General features: G+C 38.7%; 1 protein-coding gene across 7 annotated transcripts in view; it reads right to left on the bottom strand.

Annotated features, from left to right (window-relative positions):
• Positions 1 to 27,435, bottom strand: part of CPEB3 (cytoplasmic polyadenylation element binding protein 3) — a 202,680-nt gene that overhangs the window by 155,034 nt on the left and 20,211 nt on the right. The gene's annotated exons all lie outside the window — the stretch shown is intronic.

Genomic DNA, 27,435 nt, shown 5'->3' with positions numbered 1-27,435 from the left:
ATTCCCCTGCCTTCTTCAGAAGCTCTATGCATCCATCTGTTCAGAGACCATCAGTCTCCTCCTGCCAAGTATGCTGTGAGCATCCAGACTGGTAGAGACCCTAGGTATGGTATATGGAATGTACCTTTAAGGCACCAGCAGTAGAACAACGCAGTCTTTCCCCTTGATGCCCTGCGGGTGTGGTTTGTGGTAGTGGGTAGTTGTAGTCCCCCCTGCAAGCTGCCAGCATGCAAGTTGCTGAATCCTGTTCCTAATAAAGATAAAGCTGTTTACCACCCCACTGGTCTCTGCTGAATGCCGACTCGAGGACAAAACCCCAAAGGCATAGAGGTCTGAGTACCCCATCCCTGGAACCCAATGGCATAGAATATACATTATATTAGAATACAGGGAAAATCTCCCCTGTTAAAGATGTCATACCAGACGCACCACCTCACCCGCTTCTCTATAGTATGCCTCCCTTTTTCCCACTGCCATCTCCTGAACAGAAATACAGTAAGTCACTTGTGCTGTCAGTATGTTATACTCTTTTGAGAGAATGGGCAGGGATGAGAGACGGAAAATACTGTAAAACGTTAACTGGTTGATAACACCCATTGTTTAGTTTAGACCACTGCAGAGATGCTTAAAGCTATAGCTCTACTAAACTGATGCCAAGGACTAACATGTTAACTTCTATCCCATTTCCCTCTAAGTTTTCCTTCCTAAATTTATAGGAATTTACATAATTCCTTAAAATTTGAATATACATAAGGTGCTAAGAGCTGGATTAAACCTTGAAGTGTGTGTTTAAAGGACTACCCCTTTAAATTCAGGGAAACCATCAAAACAAGTGAGCTCCTTTACAGAATGAGATAGCTGAAGCCCCTCTCCAAGACAGGAGTATGTACATGATACGGCTAAACCAAAGTAGCCCCCAGGGGTTTCTTGGAAACTGGGGGGAACCTAACAGGTTAGAATGTTTGGTGAATTTGTACATGTCTATGTACTTCTTTTCCTTTTTGCACTGAGGTACATTACAATGAAAAAGGAGCATAAAGGAAAAAAGATATATTTAGGAATAAGAAACAGTCAGAGCAAGCACAGGGAACATTACCCTGAAAACCTCTGAAATCATGCATTTAAGGTAGAGTATGACAAATGAGTTTCTTGGCTCATGGCTTCAAGCTCTTTGGTCCCTGCTGTACAAGAAAATAGGGCTGTATACATTTTTTGTAAACAACAGTACTGCTTTAAAAAAAAAAGGTTTTATTAATTTCTTCTCCTAAAAGGAAACAACTTGCAGAACCCTGAATTTTGGCTAACCATTCAGGTCAGAACCAGTAATGCCTCCTAATACTGTTTAGACTACATTAAGAGATAAGAGAATATTAGCCTCCATGACCATCTAAGTCTTTTCCAAGGGAAAACGAAACAACAAGTACAGCAGGAAATAGAACTGCAATGGGGACAGTTATCCCCTGGGAACTAGAATGAGGTCACCTACTTATTTCACATTACTCTGGTAACATTAAAATAGGAAGCTCAGGAACACTCAAAGAACAAAATGAGTCCCAGGAGAAAGGAGAAACAAACAACACCTTCAGCCTTCACATCAGATTCTACACTAGTAAAAAAGGATTTTTTTCAAGGCTTAAAGAACAGTGATTGGCTTAACAGCTGCAGTATACCTGCTGTTCTTTATTATGATGTGCCTGGGCTCATTGTGATCAGACCTGAGGAAAAATATATTGCATTAAAAAGCTTGTCCAACTCTACGTACCAGCTACACAGTTGGTCCAATAAGAGATACCACCCTAAGGAATCCTCGTCTCTCACATTATTTCTGGACCATTACAGACCATCTCTGTAATAAAGTATTACTTTTAATAAGTAAACCATTAGTGGAGTTTCTGATGTGAGGCTTACAGTGAGATGCTACAAGAACATGCACTGATTGCTTGAACTATCACTGCAGGCTGCACATGCAACTGGCTAACTATGTAAGTACCACATACTAGAAACCAAAAGTCCAAAAATGGGACATGGGACAAGATAGGCTGAGAAGGAAAGAAATGTTGACATAAGATAGCAAGAATATATTGTAAGAATGTAAGTTGGGGGGGGGGAGGTTTTACCTTTTTTTTGTTGTAATAAAGATCAATTGTCCTTATCTTAGATCATGCTTAGCAACAAACATGGAATTATTTACCCTGTGAGAAGTGTTCAATTACCCTAGGCATGGAAAAGCTTCTGCTAAAAGTAGAATTTCCACATTCATAAAATAAAGTTTGCTGAAAGACCATGCATAAAATCACATTCAGTGCAAGTTTCCCCATCTATAACTTTTTAAAAATAAACTTAAAGAACAAATGGGAAGGTGGAAAGAAGAGCTAGTGGGTAAAAGCAAGGTGACAGTTATACAGATGTCTCAAGCATGTTATGTCTAAACCATCCATTTGAGTACTGCATGGTAACAGACACTTGCTTCCTGTTAATTTAGTATAGAGCTATAGTGCTACGATAGAGTTATAGGAGATAACCCACAAAGTTTTTTTTTTTTATTATAAAGTTATAAACTGTGAACCAAGGTTATCATTGCATTGAATTAAACAGGAAATAGTTTAAAAATCCTTTATGAAGCATACCAGTAGGTAAAGGACTAAACACTGAGGCTAAAAAAAAAAGACACTGAACATGCAAACAAAAAATCCCCTAGTTCTTTAATGTCAAGACAAACAACACTGCCAGATTCTCAAAGGTAGGTGGGTGCCCTTGTAACACAACAGGTCTCTCAAACTGTTTTGCTCTTTCACTGTTGTATGAGCATTCACTGAAATAGGAATCTGGCAGTATTATCAAATTACTGGGAATCAAAAACCACATTGCTATGTTGGAGAAGTTTCAGAAGGAGATGGAGACATAGGGAGCTTTCACAAAGATCAAAAGGAGGTTTAAGAATTGGTGCCATCAGGAAGATATTAGGATGTTCAGTCCCTGGGAGACATTCACTAAAAGAACACTCAGATGGATAGACTCCAGATTAAGACCTAGACACTGAACTCTGAGATCAAGGATAGCAAGATTAACGGAGAAAACGAAGGAGCTGAGGAAGGAAAATTTTGGGCAAGACTCGAGTAAAATCCACATTTAGTATTCATACACATGAAGAGATGCGTAAAGCAAGAATATAGTAAAAATAAAATGAACACCAGAGCATAGGCAGCAAGGTGGATGTACTAATACTGAGGAACATAGAAACTAGGTAGGCATTACAGTTATGAGTGGAGGTTGACAGGGGCTTTGCCCCCCTGCAGCCTGACCACCTATAACCATGACTAACATAACTACCATCATGCACTTCTGGCAGTCATTGAAGCTACCTGTTGTCTCTTCCTCAAAATGAAAAAGTCACTCTACCAATGCATACAGTTAATAAAAGAACTATAATCCTGGCAGGATCCTGATGAGATCTGAAAGTGCCAACTAATGTTAGTGTACTATTTCCAAGAGCCTGAGCAACAAAAATCAAAATGGAAACTAGTACAAATAGATATTGTCCATTTAACAGAAATGTGACTGAACAGCAGTTGTGACTGGTATTCAGGGGTGGTGCTTAAGAAATGAGTGAGTGGACAGACAGCATTGTATGTTAATGCTGCAGTAAACCAATGAAACCAACATATCTCTTTGAGGAGGTAACCGATTTTTAGACAAGGTAAATGCAGTAGATCTAATCTAGATGTCAACAAAATATTTAATAAGGTGCCACACGGAGAGTTACCTTGGATATAAAACTAAACTGTAGTACAGTTTAACTAATGACTATTAAAATTAGTGCAGATGCAAGGTAGGTGAGCACTGGTTAAAGGAAGGTAAGGAGCAGTGTTCCTCAAAGAGCTTTTTTGAGGCCAGTCTTCATTAAAGTTCCTGACAGAAAAAAGACGACACGTTAATAATACTTGCAAAGCATGGTCAGAGGATTGCGTAAACTTACATAAAATAATGGATAATCTTGAGGATTTGAGTAACGGACATTGAATGATATTTAGTAGCACAGTGGGCAGGGTCACTCCCTTAAGGGCTAAATGACAAGAATTTCTGCTATAAACTGGGAGCTGGAAACAACAAGTGACAGATAAGTGTATTTGATTGCAAGATTATTAGAAACCAGCAAGCATGATATAGTTACAGAATTACAGAAAGCTGGGGTTGGAAGGGACCTCATGAGGTCATCCAGTCCAACCTCCAGCTCCAAGAAGGACCATCTCCAAGTAGATCATCCCAGCCAAGGCTTTGTCTAGCTAGGTCTTAAAAAATCTCCAAGGATGGCAATTCCACAACCTCTCTGGGTAACCTGTTCAACTGCTTTACTACCCTCCTAGTGAGAGTTTTTCCTCAAGTCTTGCTGCAACCTGAGACCATTGGTCCTTGTGCTGTCGTCTACCACCACTAAGAAAAGTGGTTCCATCCTCTTTGGAACCACCCTTCAGGTAGTTGAAGGCTGCTATTCTGCCTTCTTTTCCAGATTAAATCTCCTCATAAATCATGTACCCCAGCCCCCTTACCATTGTCACTGTCCTCCACTGGACTCTCTCCAACTTATCCACATCCTTTCTGTAGTGGGAGGCCCACAAAACAGGACACAATACTCCAGATGTTGGTCTCACCAGCACCAAAGAGGGGAAGAATCACTTCCCTCAGTCTGCTGGCAATGCTCCTACTGATGCAGCCCAGTATGCCATTAGCCTGCTTTGCAAGATGGGCACACTATTGGCTCATATTCAGCTTATTGTCCACTGTAACCCCCAGGTCCTTTTCTGCAGAACTGCTGCTTAGCCAGTCAGTCCCCAGCCTGTACCAGTGCATGGGATTGTTCCATCCTAAGTGCAGGACTTTGCACTTGTCCTTAAGGGACCTCATGAGTTTTTTTTTTTTTTTTCAATCCTCCAATTTGTTGAGGTCACTCTGAATCCTAGCCCTACCCTCCAGTGTATATTGACTACTCACTCCCCCAGCTTGGTGTAATCTTCAAGCTTGCTGAGGGTGCACTCTATGCCATCTTCCAGGTTACTGATATTAAACAAAACCAGACTGTTGCCCTGACCACTCCACTAGGTACCAGCTGCCAACTACACGTTGAGCCATTGATTGCTACCCTCTGAGCCTGAAGACGCAGCTGGTTTTCTACCCACCTTACAGTCCGTTCATCCAGCCCATACTTCCTTAGCTTGCTTGCGAGACTGCTGTGGGACACTGCATCAAAAGCCTCGCTAAAGTCAAGGTATATCATGTCCACTGCTTTTCTTGCATCCACAGAGCCAGTCATCTCATCATAGAAAACAATCAGGTTGGTAAGGCATGACTTGTCCTTGGTGAATCCAAGTGGCCTATTCCTAATCACCTTCTTCTCCAAGTGCTTAGAAATGGTTTCCTTAAGGACCTGCTCCATGATAAAATTTTCCAAGGACAAAGGTGAGGCTGACTGATCTGTGGCTTTCTTCTGTACCCAAATACTCCTTTCATTTTCTTATAGGCAGGCACTACATTTGCCCTTTTCCAATCCGAGACCTGTCCCAACACCAGGAGTTTTCAAAGAGAATGGCTAGCAGCTCTGCAATCACATCAGCCAACTCCCTCAGCAGCCTCAGGTACATTGTGTCCTGCCCCATAGACTTGTACATATGCAGATTTTCTAAATAGTCCTTAACTTGTTCTTTCACCACTGTTGGCTGCTCACCTTCTCCCCAGACTGTGCTGCCAGGTGCAGTAATCTGGAAGTTGACCTTGCTTGTAAAGATAGAGGTGAAAAAGGCATTAAATACTTCAGCCTTTTCCACATCATCCATCACTAGGCTGCCCCTCACTCCCCATTTACTAAGGGACCTGCACTTTCCCTGGTCTCTCTCTTGTTGCTGATATACTTGTAGAAGCCCTTGCTCCCTCATGTCCATCCCTGACTAGCTGCAACTCCAGTTGTGCTCTGGCCTTCCCAATTTCATTCCTGCACACCCAAACAATAATCTTATGTCCCTCCCTAGTTGTTTCTCCAAGTTGCCACTTCTTGTAAGCTCCCTTTTTGTATTTTAGCTCACTGAAAGAGTTCTCTGCTAAGCCAAGCTGGTCTTCTTCCATGCTTGCTAGTCTTCTTGCATATGGGGATGGTTTGTTCCTGAACCCTCAGTAAGGTTTCTTTAGAAGTACAGCCATCTCTCCTAGATTCCTTTCCCTCTCAAACTGGCTTCCTAGGGGATCCTCCCCATCAGCTTCCCAAGTGAGCTGAAATCTGCTTTTCTGAAGTCCACAGACTTTGCTCTGTTGTTTGCCTTCCTTCTTTTCCTCAGGGACCTGAACTGTCATCTCATGGTCACTGCTGCCCAAGTTGCCAACTACTTCTATGTTCCCCACCAGTTCTTCCCCATTTGTGAGCAGCAGCTCAAGAAGAACATGGTCCCTAGCTGGCCTCTCCAACCCTTGTACCAGGAACTTGTCCCCAAACACTCTCTGAAAGCTTCCTGGATTGCCTGTGAACTGTGGTATTACTCTCCTAGCTGATGCCAGAGTGATTGAAGTTCCCCATAAGAACCAGGGCCTGTGATTGGGAAGCTTCTGCCAGCTGCTTGAAGGTTGTGAAAGATGAAACCAATCCTAGAATGTCTCAGATAAGATATTTCCAGGAAGTTGAGAAAAGTATTAATGCCATGATCACAAGGCACTGGGGAAGACATCATCAGGGATGTCTACAATCTTGATCACTCATGTCCAGAAAGATGCATTCCAAAGTTGGAAGAGGTGCAAGTCTTTTAAGTAACAGGAGGGAATGAACAATTCATCTTAAGGCAAGACAAAGATTGGCTTGTCTAACCTAGTGTAAAAAAATGGGTGGGGGTCCAAAAGAGGACATAACCACCATCTGTAAGTACACTAGAGAAGGAAGAACAACTACATAAGATAAAATAGTGTCAGAAGAATACTTTAGGTTGGTATGAACTGGCCATAAGTGAAACTGTTGTAAATGAGGAGGCACGTAACTGTAAGAAGAGTATGCATTTCTGGAACAGTCTTCCAAATGGAAGAATGTGGAAAGACACTGGCTTAAGCAATAAGTTTGCTTAATTCTGAATGAAATAATAGCATGCGGTTGCCTGTTGTAGCAAGCAACTGTACTTAATTCTGGTGATCTGGTAGTCTTCATAGCCTCTGATGAAGTAAGCTGTTGTTTACAAAAGCTTATGCATTAGGCCTGTGCAAAGCAGCTAGTATTTGGCCAATTTGGGGGACAGTGATTCGATTTAGCAATTCGAATCACTGTCCCAAATCAAATCAGCCAAATCTGATTTGGAGATTCAGCTGTCGCAGAATCAGTTGAATCTCCGAATCAGACAGGCCCCATCCTCTGCCTGCTCTCCCAGCCCTGCCTTGCCCCAGCATCCTGGCTCTTTAACAAAAAAAACAAACAAACCCTGCACTCACTGGCTCCTGCCAAATGGGGGCAGGGGGGTGATCCCCACTGCACCATGCCACATGGGGGGTGGGGGAGGGGCAGGATGGAGCCCCAACAGCCGCTGCAGCAACCAGTAAGTGCAAGGCTTTGAAAAAAAAAAGAGCCAGGACGCTGGGGTCAGGTGAGGTGCTATGGGGGGCTGGGGATGGGACCTGGCAGGGGTCCCCCACAGAGCCTTCCCCCCTCTTCCAGCCCCCCCACTTACTTACCGACATGGGTCCAGCTCCCTGCAGTGGCAAGTGGGGACTGCCCAAATTACTGAATATCTCAAATGTTTCTCCGAATCAATTTGGAGGCTTCAAAAAAATCAACTCAGACATTTTTATTGGTTTCCCAATTCGATTTTGATTAGGAGATTCAGCCACCAAATCGAATCAGCACCAGAAGCTTTGCACAGCCCTGTTATGCATCTGATACACTTAGTCTATATGTTGCAACTCTGCATACCTCCAACTTAGAAATAACCCATGTTAATACTCACCATTTTTAACAGTTCTTGATCAATTTATGGTTTTTTCCTCGTGCTGTTCACTGACAAGGGAGAACCTCGTACTTGAAATCTTGAATGTAATCGGCTACAGAAGTATCCCAGTGGGAAATAAATCTCAAAAAAAGTCACACATGAGCCCTAATCAACTTGCTTGGAATCTGGCAGGACTTTTCTGCTTATATTATACTGGCACCTATAAAATATATTCACTCCAATGTAACAGATTGGAAGTCTGACTGCAATTAAGAAATACATCAAACATTTACTTTAAAAAGTTAAGTTCCTTCTACTTACTTGGATCTTGTTTAGTCTCAAACTTGAGTTGAGTTTTAAAGTTGATGTAGTTAAACCTATACAAATGTGTCTAAGTGAAACAACATGGCAAAAAGCGATACAAAAATTAAACTCACAACTGGTGGTCAACTCCAAGGCCTGAACAACCCTAACTGGGCACTGTTAGTTTGCTAGCAAGCTTTTCAATGATCTTAACTGGCCTCTCGTGTCCAGTTAGTCAGGAGGCGTAGGGAGGGAGAGGAGATCAGTCATCTAGTTTTCCCTTGCTACACAACAAACCCCCCAAAATAATTGGTATAGTAGAACTCTTCATACTAGCTTTCAGGAAGCAAGAGCTAGATTTTTCTCATCTTGCACACGGCCAAAGAAAAACAGTGCAATGTTCTGTGAACATTATGCTGCATTGGCAATCATTAACAGCAACAGCAGTTCCAGCAACCAGAGGACAGGATGTAGTACTGCCCCAATCAGACCTATCATCACAGCTCTTGGTTGCTGGAATTCCAGAAAAAAGTGGAAGCCACTTCTAAAGCCAGACTTGTGGAATCCAACCTAAAAGTTGGTGGCAACAAGAAACTAAATAATTATAGGCAACTAATTTTGGATATAAATTCATAAATCACACCACAACTTCACTTCCATTTTTCACCATACAAATCCTATTTTCATCTCCTCTTCCTACTGCACAATGCCACTTCAGGACTAAAGAATTCTTAAGACAGGCACCTTCTGGTGCCAGAAGAGACTGTACTGAATTTTGTGCAAATATGGGAAATAAGTCACTGGCCAAGGAAGAAACCCATGAATGTCCAAGAAACAATCTCATCTCCTGAATTAGTTATGTTAAACATTTTATTAATCAATCACTTTTAATAAGGGTACAGTTATAAATAGTTTTAAAACAATTAAAGACTGCACAGGTGTTATAAATGTGGCACACAGGTAACATGCATTATACATGTAGATAGCTACTCAGCACATCAGTGTTATACACCATCTGTTGACTTGGGCTCTACCAATTGATTAACAAATTGAACATTAACAATTTACAAGTGTTCTCTACTGGATAGGTCTCACTTCAAACAGTAGAAGCACTAATCATTCAAATGGGTTAATTCATGAAAGCATCTGGTAAGGTCTTCCTTCAAGAGTAAAATAGTACATTAGAGGACCTTGATAACAAGAGCTGCACATTAAAAAAATATAGGAAACATTAAGTTTATGAAACCAAAAGATATACACTGGTATAATGTATACACGATCAGCTTCTAAACTTAAGCACACACTAGGGGTGTGTGACATGGGCCACATTCAATTTGGATTCAGCCCAAATGGGGGACAGTGATTTGATGCATTGATTCAGATCACTGTCCCCAATTTGATTTGGCTGAATCTAAATCTGAAGATTCAGTGCTGATTTGGAGAATCAGTGATTCGGCCATAGACGGAGCTTTAAATGTTTTTTCTACATAGCTTGAGGTACCGGGTGTGGCTCATGAATGCTGCAATGGCAGGATGGATGGAGCGTCCCACAGGAGTGTGAGCATGGAGCTCCCCTGGCTTGGCAGGAGGCACCAGTCACCGAGCCAGGGTGGCGGTCCCCTGCATGCTCCCCAGCAGACCCAGAAGTGCTTCTGGTCCACTTCTGGGTCCACTGCCAAGCACACTGGGGACCCCCCCCCATGCTCCTGTGGGACGCTCCATCTGCCCCACCATCTCAGTGTTCACAAGCCGCCTAGTACTTTGAGGTATGTAGAAAAAAAACATTAAAAGCTGTGTCTATCCAAATCATTCTGAACCAATTAAGAGAGATTAAAGGATCTCCTGATTAGATTCTGATTTGGAGATACAGCTGACAAAAAAAATCAAGCCAAATCAAATCAGCAACTGAAGCTTCACACAGCCCTAGTGTACACTGCTGGTGGTCAATGGAGCACTTGATAATAAGCTTGTTTGTCCCGGCTACTGAAATTCCACCTCATTTTCAACTGCTTAACTGCATACAGTGATAGCGATAGCTAAATATACACTTACAATATATGATGATTACTGTAGTTACCATAAAGCCCCGCTCAGTCCAACTCAAACTTGCCTCCCACATCTAGGTAGGTGCCCTTACAACACAATGGGTCTAAAACTGTTGCTGTTCCACTGTTGCATAAATAATCATTGGAGCAGGATCTCTAACTTGGCCTCCCACATGCCAGCTAAATGCCTTAACCCCCAAGTTATTACTTATACGAGGATGAGTAGGCAGTTTGACTAGCAATTTGATCCTGAACTCAAGTGCTCTTAACTAAAGTCTAATCAAAACTGGTATATTTCTATTAAAAATGTTCGATTGACATCCTAAAAAAAAAAGTTGGCTGGAAAATTCTTGACCAGCTCCAAGTTTGAGATCCACTATGCTTTCTTTCTTAAATGATTACTCTCAATCAAACCTGGTGCCAGTCACATGACAGCAAGTATTGTCCACATCTAGGCTCAAGGAGAAGGAACAAAATTCAAAACTGGGTGGCATGTCTGCTCAGCAGAGATGCCATACATGCATTGATCAACTGTCACAGCACTGGCTTAGCCAAGTTTATCATTCAGTTTAAGAAAATGAAGCCTTAAACTTTTTAAAATAAAGATAGGTGAAGATTAAAAATTACGTGGGGGACTGGTGCCACCTTAGTCAGGGGGGCACATGCCCCCCTCCTCCCCACCCATGGCCAATCTCAAACCCCCATGTACCTCCTACACGTTCCTACTGATTAATCAAATAAATTTACAAAGCTGAATTAATGTTTTAAAAAGCATACAGGCTAATTAACTAAAGAACAGGAATGAAAAGCCATCTTGTAACATACACAATTCAAGTCTACTGTTCTATTCTTTAGTTCGGCCAAAGTCCTTCAAGACCCTTGGGTGGAAAAACAGAGAGATTTTCAGAATATTACTGCTCAATAGCTTTCTTTTATAGCATGTCAGTGGTAATGTTCAGGCCAATTAGCACTTGAACCAATATAAATATTTCCAGAAGAACATAGTGTAGGAAGCTTTTTTCTGTTCGAGTTGAATCATCATTGTAAAATAAATAAATAAAAATCAGATTACTCAAAACCCTCCTGAATTATCCAATTATTGTACTAGATTAATTACAGCAGTAATCTCCTGTGAAAAGTATTCAGATCAAAGGAATTCTAAAGACTAGATTTACTTATTTAAGTATGCAATATGCAAGTTAAAATGTGTTTTACGTGCTTTAAAATAGAAGTCAAGATAAATTATTTCTGCTGCTTTTTCATGCATTATCAAGCTTAAATATTTTCTTATCATCTCGATGGTCATCAATCTTCACTGCAGCTTGAAATTTCTGCTTGAGATTCAAACAGTACTTATTTATTCAAGTCAGATAATATGGCTTTAACCTCCAAACCCCCTTCAGGACTTGTTTATCTACAGAAACGTTCACAAAGAAATCCCCACGTGCAAAGGAACATTAAATGCATGAGAAGTAGCAGACACTGAGAAGTGGTCACCACTTTTTTCCAATGACCATTTTATATCTGTTGACACCATATGATTAGGAACACAGACATGCTCAAATTAAAACATTTTTGCTTGATATAAAGGAATTTTCAGCTTCAGAGGAATGCAATCAATATGAATTTGAGAGTACAATAGCTTAACTCAGTATTGAGGGGGAGAGGGGAGAAAAGGCAAGATTGTTTTCTGTACTCTTTTCCAACTTTTTAGAAGCACCTCTTCGATAGGTACTGTTACATGTTTTCAGATCCACCTGTCTTTCTTTCCTTTCTGTTTAAATAATTGGCTTAATGCCACTCAAATTGCAGCTATTCTTGCTGGTACAGGACTTGCAGATGAGAAAGAAAACAAAGCAAGTTTTTGGGGGCAGGAACCACACCTTTGACATATGGGAGTATGTGTCCTACCAGGGTGGGATACATACAGATCTATGTCTACAACAAGAAATGTCAACAAGAAAAAAAATGAGAGACTGAAGAACGTTTGTCATGCTGTTTTGTAAGAAATATATACACTGAACATCACAAACCAGGTTCTCACCTGAAACAATACTAACTTTCAGTTACAGAATTAGGTGTTACTGTCCTCAAGATAATGTTTTCAGATTAAAGTCATATTTTTTAAAGTTAATAGTGTTACATTAAAATTTTCTAAAGTAGTGGCACTTAACTGGAATCTGTAATCCTCTGGGGGGCCACAGGCAGGTTTCAGGAGGTCCACCCATCCCAGCCCAATGCACGGAGGAGCCACCTCTGCCACCCAGGACTGAGGCAAGTTCCGAGAAAGGGGTGGAGGTAGGCAGAAGGGGCTCCACACTGCTGTTGCTAAACCAAGGAGGGCCCCAGGGCTCTCTGCTGCCAAACCCCACCAACTGCACCTGGGGCTGTGCCGGTGACCCTGGGAAGCTGGGCTGGTCCTCAGGAAGAAGAAGGTTGAGAACCACTGGCTTAAGGTATTAAAGTCTTCATAAATTCTACGATGGTTAGAAATTGATTAGTCATATTGTAAATTCATGTTACTTTAAATAACTTTAGCCCCTTACTGAGTAAAGGATTATAGTTTACCCATAAAAATATAAAATGTTGAAACAATAGCTATGGTTCAAAGTTGAATGAATTTTGTATTGATGTAAGTGAAGGAAAGTTGTGTTAAAAGTCTTGAATGGGCCAAGATTTTAAAATTTTGTTTCTTGTACAGCTGACTATTTGAAATTGTTCTACTTAATGATCTGTATTGTCCAGTACAACCTTGTGGGCAATCAGACTAACTGTAAGTTACGTTTTAAAGACCTGTGTTTCAATCTAAATGCATGCCTAGAGACAAACGTCTCAAGAACTAGGATATAAAAAATATTACCACCATAATAAGCCAAAATGCAACACAACCTCAATCACCAGCAAATGCAACTACCAAAGTTAATTTACCCACTCCACATCTTTATTTCCTACCTACTACAACATATGGAACAACAGAGTCTAGATAAGGTAAAGTCAGACACTATGGAGAAAACACCGATTTCCTTTCATTTAATTTTATATGATAATCAACAGCTGCCATGCTACTTTCCTCAAGTCCCTCAGTGGGAAACAGGGCATCATTAATGTCATATGAAGTGAAATAAATCAAATCAGCAGTTGCTGAAGTTTTAGATGAACATGTATGGAAGTCTGAGTAATTACATTCAGATCTCCTTCTGCTCCTAGGAGGAGTTTTCAACAGTGAACTAAATAGAATCCTATTCCGTTTGGAAGTGATACAGAATCTTAAAGTTATGGAAAAAATATCTAGATATTACACAGTGATGAGTGCATTAGACATGCATATTATGAAGGGAATTCATTCAAAGTGCCAGCATAACTCCAATGAGCTGCCCTGCTAACTGCAACCCCAGCGAGCTACTATTTGTTTAGCTAAATTAGTCTCTCTTTTGACCAGTAACAAATGCTTAGATTGGGAGTGGCCAACCTGTCACACAAATGCTACATGTGGCAAGGGCAGCTTGCATGTGTGACATGCAGCAGACTGGGGAGGTGGCAAGCAGCACAGCAGATCAGGCAGGGAGTAAGATACCAAGTAGCAGATCAGGCAGAGAAAGGGGATCTAAGTGTCACTCGGGGATGCTGTGGGGCTAGTTTGTAGCATACCTACCATAAGGTTGGACCCCTCTTGGGTGGGAAGAAGCGTTTTTTTAAAACCATTACTACACTGAGGAACATTTTAAATAAATCAAATGGAATTTCACTACCCACAGCTAGAAACAGTATCTTGCTGAATTGTGAGAGTTTCTCATAAATTAAAAAAAAAAAACTCAAAATAGGACACCTGTCAAAAGTCAAATCATATTTAACTTTTAGAACATTTTAACTGTTTTAAACCTCATATTGAAGGATTATTTTCAGCTAGAATTGTCAGTTTTCAAAATGATTTTTAAAAAGTTAATCCTGCCCTGAAGTGTTTAAAATGTAAATTAAAATCATTGAGCTTATGTTTGCGAACATAGATTATTAAAAATAAGTGACTAGTTGATTTACTCATTATTACTGCCTATATGGACAGAAAAACAAAAAAGTAAATAAAACATGAATACTAAGAAGTATTTATCAAACATTCTTTCATTTTTAAAGATTTTTTAAAATGTATTTTAAAATTATACAGAAACTTGTTAAGATTCATACAAGTGCTCCCCAGCAGACCTGGAAGTGGACCAGAAGCATCTGCCCCCTCCTCCCGTGTTCTCTTGGCTCAGCAATCAGCTGTGGGGGGGACCCCAGTGCCCCAGACCCAAGAGGCACCAGTCACCAAGCCAGGGGAGTGTGGGCCCCCCCGCACGCTCCCCAGTGGACCGGAAATGCTTCTGGTCCACTTCCAGGTCTGCTGCCAAGGGTGCTGGGGATCCCCCACTCCATGCTCCTGTGGGACGCTCCATCTGCCCCAGCATTGTAGCGTTCACGAGCCGCCTGGTACCTAGCAGCATGTAGAAAAAATATTTAAAGCTGTGTCTATGTCCAAATCACTGAATCTTTCCAAATAGATTTGGAGGGTTCCGATTTGATTCAGAGAGATTAAAGGGTCTCCTGATTTGATTTGGATTCGGAGATTAGGCCAACAAAATCGAATCAGGGACTGAAGGTTTGCACAGCCCCAGTGGCTGTGATGGTCCAGGAAATCAGGGAAGGATTTCTACAGGTGATCTCTTATGAGACCAACTCCATGGTTGTGAGAGACTTAGACAAGTTTGAGTGCAATGTATTCTTCTTCAGGTCCCATGTAACATGTATACAGAATTCATGTAAAGCCATGAGTTCTAGAAGGGGCCAAGGGATTTCCATGGGAATCACATACACACTTGACTGTAGTTTGTATATCCTTTTAATTGAAACATTTTGATTAAAAAAAAAAAATCACTATCTTCTATTTATCTGTCTATTAGTGGCAAATTCTAAACAATTAAAATAGGTTGTATAGGTAAAAACTTGTTCCAATATATGTGGGACAGTCAGAGATGACCCGAGCAGGGTACAGGGCCCGGGGCAAATCAGCCTGCATGGGACCCTGCCCTCTCCCTGGTCCCACATGCCCCAGATCGAAGAAGCTGCCACTGCCAGTGACAGCGGCAAGTGAGGTAGCAAGTGGCCAGACGCAAAGCTGACAGTGGCAGCACGAAGTCTCCATGGCTGTTCTGCCTGGCTCCACTGGGCCCCCTAAAGCACGAGGCCCAGGGCTGGTTGCCCCGATCCACCTTCCCCCTCTCCCCAAGGGCAGCCCTGGGACCAGTGTATTCCTTAACTTTACCTTTTGACAACTGGAGACTTTGATTAGTGATCTAAGAACATAGGGCTGAACCTGTATGTTAGGGGCCACTGGCTCTTAGGTCTAACAGGGCTCACAAAAATACCTACTCTGGCCCCTCCAATAAGTTGCAGCCAGAAAACACCTGATAAAGAACTTGCAATATTCCACAGAAAAAGAGAGAAAGTGAAAGACAAGAATGATGCATTATATTTGGTAAACAAAGTACGCTCAACTGAACCCAAGGCAGTGGGGGGAGGGGTCGAGGGAGAGGAGGAAAGAAGAGAGTCCCAGAAGGTAAATAATGCATTGAAGACTATTTTTAAAAGTTTGTCTCACTCCACAAAGGGAAGATAAGTTCCAAAAGATGGGATTACTAATATATTCCTCTTAAATGCAGAGAACTTGTATGAAAGCAAAGTTTCCTTTCAGTCACCTTATGAGAATACTAAACAGTTAAGGCCACGTATGCTCCAAGAACTAGTTCAAGGGGGAAAAAAAACCCAGACAAAACTCCCCCTCCCCACAAACTTACAAAAATCCATCTTGCAGAAATTCAGTTCCTTGTCCTACCTATTCTGCTTAGAAAACCATTTTGGAACATTATCCCTCCAACAATAAATAAATAACCCTATAAAAAATACACACTTTCCTGTCCAACTTGGTTATATGAATTTGATCTTGCACCAGTACTGTCCTTTAACTTAAATGGCTCTTCTCTGTTGTTATTTCCCTCACCCCCTTGCATTTTAAAAGACTCATATTCCTAATTCAACTTTCATTTTACTAATCCAAGCAAGCCAAGATCTTTAAACCCTTTCCGGCTAAGTACAGACAGTAAGAGAGCCCAAGGCTAAATCAATTACATCTTTGCAGGTTAGTCTAAACTGTGTAGATTGAACCAATAAGCAAGCGAACAGACATTCACCGTCGATTCCAGAAATACAGCCACATGCCTACAGGGGCTCAGACCAGAAGCCAGGGGGTGCTAGACCATGCCTCTGCTCTACTGGAACAGAGAGCTTGGGCCATGCCTAGCCCACCCACCCTGCAAGGGAGGTACAAATCATCTTGGGATGTTGAGGTGAGACTGTGAGTTAACTTTAAATCTAGGGCAGAACCTGGCACAGAAGCTCAATAAACTCATTTAAACTAAATCAGTTGGGTCCAATACTATGTCAAGGAAGATTCATCTTAAACTGGTTTCGGCCATTTTGAAAGCAGTTTATGTACGATGAACTTTTGTTGTGCTACAAATTTGAACCAGTTTCTGATCACTTATACCAGTCTGTGTGTAATTTCCATCCCTAGCCTCAAAGATAGATTCTCCATTGCCCTAATAATCACCACAGTTTATCTCTAGACTTGTTTTAAAAATTAAAACCTTGTTTCAATTGTAGCAGAATTTTTATTGTTGCTGTAGCCATAATGGTCCTAAGAATATGCAAGAAGTGAGATTTGTTGGGCAATATCTTTTACTGGACCAGCTATGTAATTGGAAGGAGATATGTGAGAAGCTATCCAGCACAAACTGCCCTTCAGGTATGGGAAAGACATACAAGATCAGTGAAATACCAAGTAAAACAATGTTGTTATATATCCATCTACTTGTTTCCCAGGCATATATCCATCTACTTGTTTCCCAGGCAAGTTTGTTTCAAATCTCTATTATGTAGTTGGCCCAATATAATATATTACCAAACAAAGCTTGCTTCTCAAGATGTCCCATATGACACTGTCATAAGTAAACAGGAGGAATGGGGACTAGACAGAATTACATGCGAAGAGTAGATTTTTCAAATGTCAGAATGACAATAGATCTCAAGTGATGTTTCATAGGGTTCTATTCTGGACACTGCTGTTTAACATGCATATTAATTACTTTAAAAGGCCTTATTGTTCACATTTTCAGATAACATACCTGGGAGGGGATGCAGACACCAACAGACAGGATTATAATTCAAAAGCATCTTGATAAATTAGAGAATTGGGCTACAGATGACAATGAAATTAAAAAACAAGTGCAAGGTGCTACACCAAGACAGGAAAAACAAAATGTGCAAATACAGAATGGGGGATAACTGGCTAGATGTATTTGGAAAGATCACCAATTCAGTAGGGGTTAGTAGTGCAATGCTGCTGCAAATAAATACATACATACAATTTTTGGCTTCATTAACAGAAGTATTATATAGAAAACATGGGAGGTGAAAGTACTACTTTGCTCAGCACTGATGGACAACAGCTGGAATATAATGTCTAATTCTAGGCACTACATTAAAGAAGAATAGAGAAACGGGAGAGGATCTAAGAGTAAAAGGGGTTGAAATACAAACTGAAGAAAGAGAACTAGGTATGTTTAGTCTGAAGAGAAGCAGGAAGAAGAGCAACATGGTATCAGTTTTCAAATATTTGAAAGACAACCTACCATAAAAAAACAGATATTCAGCTTTGCCACAAAAGGCAGGACATAGGTAAAACCATAATAAAGCAAATAATTCAAATCTCAGGGGAGGAAAAAGCCCCCCAAAACAAGCCTTACTGTAGAACTGAGAGGCAATGGAATGAGCTGTCTAAGAAAATGCGTATTCACTCGAGGTTTTCAAGAACAGGCTGGATAGGCATCTGTCAAAGACTTTAGGAATAGCACATTCTCCAGCTGTATAAGGGGTTGAACTGAAGAACCCTTTAGGTCCCTTTCCATTCCTATACTTCTATAAATTAATCTTAAGGAGAGATAGGAGAGTTGAACTGTACCAGATATTACAAAATCAGGTCTTATACAGTAGTATTAACATTTTAAATCACTCCTAAAAATACCCTTCCTGGGTTCTTGGCAAAAGTTCCTAAATTCTTGGCTCTTAATTTGTTACATCAGATTTCAGATTATTTCTATTATTCCATTTCATCAGATTTTTCCATTTTTTCCTTATGATACCCTAATCCTCCTCCACACTTACGCAGTATCACCTGAATAAATGAATATTTCAACTTGCAGTTTACATTCCTCTCTCACACCAGGACTGCTAATGAAAAAAAATTGAACAGGACCACAATTAGTAGTATTATTCAATGTAATAGACTCCCTTACAGAATAACCCATTGTAATCTCTACTTTAGCCAGTTCCTTATCTGCTTTACAATTATAGTTTTAATCTGTTTTGGCTAATATTTTTCCTATGAGGCACTGTATCAAATGCCTTGCTTAAGGAAAGAAAAGGTTGATGCAGTGGATATGGTCTAAAATATCAGTTATCATGTCATAGAAAGATATTAGTTTGTTCTGACACAATCTTAGATAAACAACATGTTTTTGTCCCATTTTCTGTTTATCATCTGACCTTTGATTATTATCCTTTCCTTTTATGTCCATTTTAAAAGACTCTGTAAAAGGGACTGCCCACACCCCCAATCTTGTGCCAATAATAATCCAAGTTTTGTTTTAGCGCAGATGTATGTAATTTTCATTATGGTATCCTCATTTCCATTAGGTGTCCTACTATTATCTTCACATACCAGTACCTTGACTTCAATGAAGATTGAAACAAAAGTACACTAAATCAATTTAATACCTTGGTCATACTAAGATTATCCTTATTCTCTACCCATTTTTATCAATGTATAATAGCTTAACTTCTTCACTCCAAAGTTAATTTTATGCATTTGTTATTGTGGTTGGGTTCATAACTAAGAACTCTCCATTTTTTTTCTCTGCAAGGTCCATTACACATCAGTATTCCAGTTAATTATAGAAGTTTGCTATATACAGTTAATGAACATGGGGGAGTAAACTAAATCTATTAAAATATAGAAGCTATGAAAAGTTATTTACTGAAGTTTAGGCTATTTTCTTAACCTACAGGCACTTAAAGACAAAATATTACTATTATTATTATTATTAAATAGCTAAACAGCATAGATGCTGAAGAAACTAGCAACAAGATTTCAATTCTGTTTTCAGCAAAACACTGCCAGTTAGAATAGTAAAATTAGATATTTGGGTTTTCTGGGAAAAGACAACCAAATTATAGAGTAACGTTTTAGATATCCAACATTAGCATATCTAGGAGTAGAAAAATATGCTTACCATTTAAAAGAGTGCATTTTTTAGTTTATTGGCTACACCAATTGCCATTGTTACCAAGTAGATAACAAAATAATACTAGACTCGTGGTTTGCATTGTAGACATTTGACAAGTTTTAAACTATAGGAAAGAAATTAGGAAAGAAAGCATAAGTGATACTTAGAACAAGTAATGGGCTGGGGGAAATGCTTGGCTAACTTTGCCTACTTATGCTGAATAGATGGGATTAGAAAGTCATTTAATCTATTTTCCTTCTGTTCTAAAATTATTTCTTGTTCTGTTTCTTTTCTGTATACAAATCTTTACATGTTCTTGATTTGAACTCTAACCTACTCTTTGTCTCTGCATATAATGCTTTTGAATTAAAATAGTTTCATTATTTCTTTCAAGATTATGAAACACAAAGAACACCACACTGTGAATGCCTGCCATTTAGTGAATTCACAAATTAGCTTCACTAATCCAATATGCAAATGTATAAATCTAAATCTTGCTTTTTACTGATATTCAGGAGCTATGTATAGCTACTGATTTTATGATTTTTTTGGTATTAAAAGTTAAATTTCTCCATTAATCCTCCCTTATAAACAAAAGCTTTCCATAAGTTAGCTTAGTGGCACCTTCCTGACAATGGGAGCTATTTATTTTTAAAGACATTGAGTATTGAAGTGATCCAGTTTCAGAGCTGTAGGAATTCAGAGCTCACTTTCCATTATGCAATTGTAACTGATGCTGGAAAGCAAAATGATTTTTTACTATACTCTCATATTAACTCTTCATATATTGGACATACCATCAATACCTTCAGGTACCCTGATGCTATGTTTGTCTTAACCAGCTATTGCCATTATAACAAGTGTTGTCTAAACACGGTTGAGAAAATATTCCCAAGTAAGTTCTGCCAAGTACCTGTTGCTCTTACCAGATGTTATTATAAAACTAGTTGTATAGTAAATAAGTATTCATTTATCTAACAAATTAGAAAATACTAATCTGCCTAGGGGCTTAAAATGGAACCCACTGCCAAGGTCTCATCTATTATGTGGTGTACAAGGTAAGTCAAGATCCCCTCAGCTTTATGCAACTAACCTCACACTGATGTTGTAACGTACAAGGGTGCAGTTAAGGAACTCTCCTTGCATCTCTAAAAGAAAATGTGCTGTCAGCCACAAACAGCAAATAGTAGCCATTTTACCTCAGCTGAAAGAATCTTCCAGATGCACCAGGACAGCACGTTAAGCTATTTTACTCAGATTTCCTACGGATTCTTCTAGTCATGGATTATGTAGCGCAACCAACAGCTGTCCCATCTTCTGTCCAAAGTGGGGAAAAGTCATGTGTATAACAAAACATCTTGATTTGGTATATTCCTCCTATTCTCAAATATGTATATGTGACTGTGAATCTATATTAAAAGATTGCAAGACCAAAAGATGGCTGCCTTATACCTGGAGAAAGTGGTAGTGAGGTTTATAACAGCCCTTTCTTCAGGGGGCAGCTTGTTTTATAATAAGACAATGTTTTGCTTACTCCAGAATTTTAGAACGTGCACCTCTCATCTCTGTTTCTTAATCCAAAGACAGAAGCAAGTTATCTTTCCTGACAGTTATTACCACCTACACCAACCAAGTTCAGGCTCACATAGTTTAAGATCATTGTGCAACTCCAACCTAAAACTTAATTGGAATTCACCCCCTTATGTCCATGAAGTGTTGGAAAATATGGGACAGAAAAGCTGTCTTGTCAGCTTGTAGGAAAAAGAAAATGGTTAATACTGGGTCAGGTAGCTTGCATCTTTTCCCTTTACCAAAGAACCACCTTGAGCATAGTGTCAAGTGACTGGTGAGAACATGGACCCTATGCCTTTTACAGGCAGACCACAAATACAACAAAAATCTTCAACAGAAGGCAATGAGGGGAGGACAACAGAAAAAGGACACAACTAACAAGGCCCTAAAAGCTATTCTCTTAAGTCTTCAAATGACAAAAAGTTATATCTACCGAATGATTATATCTATACGTTGAGTATTCTAGAATAGGAACTACACTTCAGATTCACACCATTCCTTAATCTGAACTAATCCTGTATTAGACAGGCCTTTAGAAATTCTTATATAAAATACAGAACTTAAGTACTTCACCCATCCCTGCTTAGTAACCAAATGTTCACAATTTCAATTACTAAATAGTGAAATGTTTTAATTAATTGTGCAGAAAAACCATGAGATTTCAGAGTTACACTGAAGTTGTACAAGACTCTAACAAACACTAAAAAAAAAGCACTAGAGTCTCAGCAATTTCAACCCCTATGAATACCAAGTCTTTGCCAGTTCTTGTTTAGCACACCATTGCATTTCCAGCAGGTCTATGAAACGTGGATCTTCAGAACAAAATTAAATTAAGTCTCCGAGCCAGATCTGATAATAGCATTAACAATTTCTAAAGCCAATAACTACAAATAGCGACTTGGTTATTACCTGCTAAACCAAAGAACTATTGGCAGGCCAGTAAACAAGCTGCTGCAATTTAAAATTTTAATTAGGTTATTCACCATGTAAATTTCATAGGTAGTTATCTTGCAAATCCAAGGTGGGGTGGGAAATATATGTTTCTGCCACCATCACTGAAAGTGTTAATATTTCAAGATGTAGTATGTTCTCAACATATGAATTTGAAAATGTTTGGAGCAGTCAGAATGCCTCTCAATAATATTAAAATTAATCACATTATTTTACAGATCTAAAAACTGTTTCAGATTTTAAAGTTACTAAATTGATTAACAGTATTTTAAAGCCATATATTATAGTCATTGATCTAATAGCTACATAATAAAAGGAGGAAGGAGATGAAAAAAAATATGCTTTTATATTTCTACCTACAATAGGCTTTGTTTTATAAATTAAAACCTATAAAAAACACAAAACACATTTAATTGCATTTAGTGATTAGTAACATCTCCAAGGTCCCCTTGACAATTTGCATTTTGAGAATACAGAATGATTTACAAAATATATTTTTTATATAAAAGGAACAGCATGAGACAGTTACACTTGTATTACCCAGCGCTTGTAAGAGACTGTATGACACCATAACTCCATTCATTTTAAAATCACTTATGTACTAGGTAACAGAAAACTGATAGTTGAGAATGTTATTTAGAAACACAGGTTACATCTCCCAATTTTTTAAAGACTTTACTGAATTAATCAACTGTAAGATTCTTGAAAAAGAGTGACCCCTGAACACTATGAAAAAAACCATTAAAATCCCTTCCTTTTTCTTGAATTATTTTATTAGCTGGAATATTTTTTAAATAGCTGTTGCACTAATTAATGTTTCAGATTTAACAACAACAAATGGGCTGTGGCAAATTGCATGGAATTAATTCCATGTTGAAATTTTGGTGACATGAAAAATTACTCAACCGGCACACTCATTGCAGCTCATCTATCACTTCCTATATGACAACCTGTTTTAAATAGTTTAAGTGACTGAAATACTACTGCCGTAATTGTATTTCTTGCCTATGACAGAAGTTATAGCTAATTCATAACCTTATGAAGAGTCAACTGAAAAGTTAATATATTGAAATAGTGTAGTTAGCAATGACTTTCTAGAGCTTGAAGACATACTTATTCTATGTTTTAATTCAGCATTTCTCAACCCATGGGTTGCAAGAACATATGAGAGGGTCATGAACAAAACTTCAAAAATTGATTCTCCTTTCAAGGAGAAAAACACAGGAAACCGTGGCTTTTCCCTTGCAGGCTGTCACTTCCAGCCTGCAGGGGACTGCTTAGGGCCCCCCATGCCTCCCACCCTCCACCCCCTTCCCCACACACTGGGAGGCAGAGGCCCAGAGGCAGGGGCAGCAGGTCGGGACTGAGGGGCACTGGCCATCCATGTTTGCAAATGGGTTCTGGTACAAAAAAAGGTTAAGAACCACAGCTTTAATTCATTTCTTGGATTAGTATTAACATGGTTATTTGACTGGAGATCAGAAAGCTAACTATGACCAGTACTTCAAACGTTACACATCTTATACATTCACAGATAGATATTCATCTCTTAGCTTCTTTAGTAGTCAGGTCTCATTAATCAGATAGTAGAAAAATTACAGAGAAGTTGTAACCTTGATAGGTTCCTCACCCTCCATATGATTTTGGCAAGCAATTATGGTTCTATTTAGCACAACATATGGCATAACACTTGCAGTGACTGATAAATTACTAAACACGAAAAATTGCAAATGTTGACTTTATTTCACAATACTATTAAATGCCATTTGCCAAAGTTGAATATAGTTTCTAACTTTAGTTGGATCTATCCTAATGTATTAACATAATCCTCATTAATACAGTAAGAGATTCCATATTGCTTCAAGGTAGGCACCAGATTATATGATGCAGTCTCTTAACTAAAAATAACCCATTTCAAGCTTTTTAGATGGTACCTTGAAAAGCAAATTCAAATAGCGACAATATCCTATTCACATTCTTTTAAATGTACTGCTGGCAAAAATAATCAGTTTAATTAAACTCATTAAATCAAAGCTGAAAAGATAAAATGTTATGTTTTACCAATATAAACAAAGCAACAACAAGTTGCTGTCTATACACGTTTAAAAAGTCATTGGTCTGAAAAAATGCATCATTTGCAATATATAATATACAATAAAGAAAGCAGTATGTTTCGTGGAACACTGAATAGTTAAACCAACCCACTTCTGGAAAATCATCATCCCATTTATTTGTTGAAGTGGAAGTATTAACAATCTTTGGCAGTGGTCTTCCTCTACTTCCACATCACCCCCACCTCTCCAATTCCTCCACTATCTTCTGCGTATGTCAGGAATTCTTCATCCTCAGATTTTTCTTCATTCTCCACAACTTTTTTTACTCCATCCTTTCTTGCATCTTTTGTTGCCTATTTTCAGCTTTGTACCTATAATTTTTTTATAATGCAGCCTCTTACAACAGGAAGCAGTGTCAACATATTACACCAAAAAGTCACCTCTGCCAAAGCATCTTCTACTTACTTTTCAACAATAATCGCAATTAAATGCTGCTAAAACTGGTTTTACTATTTAATTCTTCAATTATGTCATCTAACAGAGTGCTTCAGGCCATTCACTTTGTTTATTATGATTTGAATTATCAAGTACAATGAACACTCAGGAAATAAGTTGCTTAGGAGAATGTGGTCATTTAACACATTGGTTTATATGTCCTTCTAGAGAAATGCTTTCAAGTTATAAAAGAACTATTTCCCTACATCAGGCTACACAAGCTAACAAAGCCTTCTCTTAAAAGTATGCAAGAAAATACAAGTCTTGATTACAGCAAGATTTTCCAACACAAACAATTATGACTTCTCAAACTATTCATTCTGTAACCAAAATAAAAATCAGTATGATAAAACAAGCGATATTAAGACAATAAAATGTTTCTTATCTCTTCTTTGGGATGCTTCTAGTCTTTAAAAATAGCCCCAATAGTTTGACACTGATAATACATACATAATTAGCTGTCAATTACAGGTTTTAAATATTTCCTCTTTTTCAACACAGTTGCAGTATCTAATTTTATTTTCCTGTCTCACTCACATTTTAAGATATTAACAGAATCTCTGTTGAAAGCCACTGTTGAAACCAAAACCAAAAACATTAGGTGTTAAGGTTAACAGAGGCATAACTATGAACCTGCCAGAAGGATCTGATAGCAATGACAAGCAAAATTTCACATCAACTTTTATCAAAGTTTTTGCCTGCTGTTTAAGCCGCTACCTACTTTTTAAAAATCATCATCAAATCTTCAGACCAAGTAAAAAAAAAAAAGTGCAAACAAATGTCCATACACAATAGTATGATTACAAGAGTCCTCCCAAAATTTCTATGCAGTAGTAAAGGGAACATATTATTCAGAGAAGTAATGGCTGGTAATTCAGAGGCAAAACTCTCCCCTCTGCTTACAAAAAACTTATGCTATAAATCTGATATAATTAGTTATTGATATCTGAATCCATCTTGCCTTTTGCTTACATCTACATATACACACCAGTTCTGAGGTGCACGTTTAATCTGGCTATAACAGTATTTACAGCAGTACCTGTAAGTGGACGCTGTCAGATTAAATGCATGTTGAAGAAAGCAATAAATATCCCAACTTACACGGCTTTCATTGTAATGTATTTCCAAAACTTAATTTTAGAAACTAAATTAACCTTTCACTGCCATCTCCCTTATTTACAATTAAAAACAGTCAGTTTAGCATATGGCCATATTTAAAAATTTTAACTTTTAGATGCTCCTTCATTAGCATAATACTTTTTTCCCTGGGTTGCAAATACTACAGTAGAATGTAGCTTTATGAAAAAACACTTTCCATTTGTACTTAACCAAAATAATGTAAATAGTGGCCTTCATGTTAACTTCTGTGAAGTCTTCACTTTAGAAAACCTAAATAGAAATCCCAATTTTACATCAGGATCCCTTTAAGTGACTGTAAAAGGTAACTGGATTGCATGTGCTAGTCAATCTTGTTACACAAAACAGGAGCAGAACGTCTCAAAAAGTTTGTCCCCTCTGAAGCTAGAGACAGTGACAGCCAGGACATTAAATCTGCTTCTCCTCTACTAAGAGTAACCAATACGAAATTAGCAACTCTCCCTTTAAACAGAATGAAGCAGCAAAATGAAATCAATGCTCATTTTTAAAAAGCATTATGTAAAGGGCTAGAAAATGCACAGGAATACAAGTGTTTTAGGACTAATCTTTTTTCATTAAAAGCTAATCAGATTTTTAAATGGTTCTTACCATTCCAAACACCAAGTCTAAATGCCTTTTCTGTTGCCAATATTGTGCTGAAGACCACAGCCTGTTTATTTGTTTCAAGACAAATAAAGCATACATATGACGTAATAATATTTCTAAACAGATACGTTCCATTTAATTTAATGTGCAAGAGATAAACCAATAGAAACGTATGATTCAATTCATATTGTGTAAATGCACCTGAAAGCGTGTGCTCTAGCTTATTCTCCTTAAAAAGGAATGCAACACCAAAACAAGCTTCACTCTACATTAAAAATTGCAGATCTTCTATGTGCCCCAGTTTCAGTTGTAATTGATCTGCCTTGCAGTTGTAGATAACAAAACCAGTGAAGGACACTGCAGCTTTAAATATTTCAGAGCTATGTGGCTTGTAAATAGACTCCATTGCAATATGGCTCTGAAGGTCGTGTCCTATTGTCTCTTTTCTCTACAAAATATACTGAACAGCGTAAAATGATCCATTATAGAATACATGCCCACCATATCTAAATCATGTAAAATGTATTAGAGATTTCCTTATTAGAAAGGACCGGTACAATATTATTTCCATACACACCTAGGCTGCTTCTAAACATATTGAAAACCTAGACCGTGTATTGCACATTTAATTTAAATTTCACCATCTAATTTGTACATATTATGCAAATAGAATCCCTTTTAAACTGCATTTCAGGAACAAATGTAACCCCTTTAGTGGCAAAAAAAAATTTAACTTAATTTGAGATTCAGAAGCATCCTTGGTTAAAGCATCTTTTAGCTAAAAAAATTAACCCAGCTACTTTACCATCATGATATAGCATTTAAAAATACAAATTATATACATACATGCATTGAGTACCCATAGGAAAGAAGGTCTGTCAAACCTGGGGTTTGGGTTTTTTGGGTTTGGGTTTTGTTTTTTTTTTTGGGGGGGGGGGGGGCGGGGGGGGGT

This window comes from Gavialis gangeticus, unplaced genomic scaffold (assembly GCF_001723915.1).
Source record: "Gavialis gangeticus isolate Ggan-Ray unplaced genomic scaffold, GavGan_comp1, whole genome shotgun sequence".
NCBI lineage: Eukaryota > Metazoa > Chordata > Crocodylia > Gavialidae > Gavialis > Gavialis gangeticus.
Note: the sequence above shows the minus strand (reverse complement) of the source record. Positions and strands in the feature narration are given on the sequence as shown.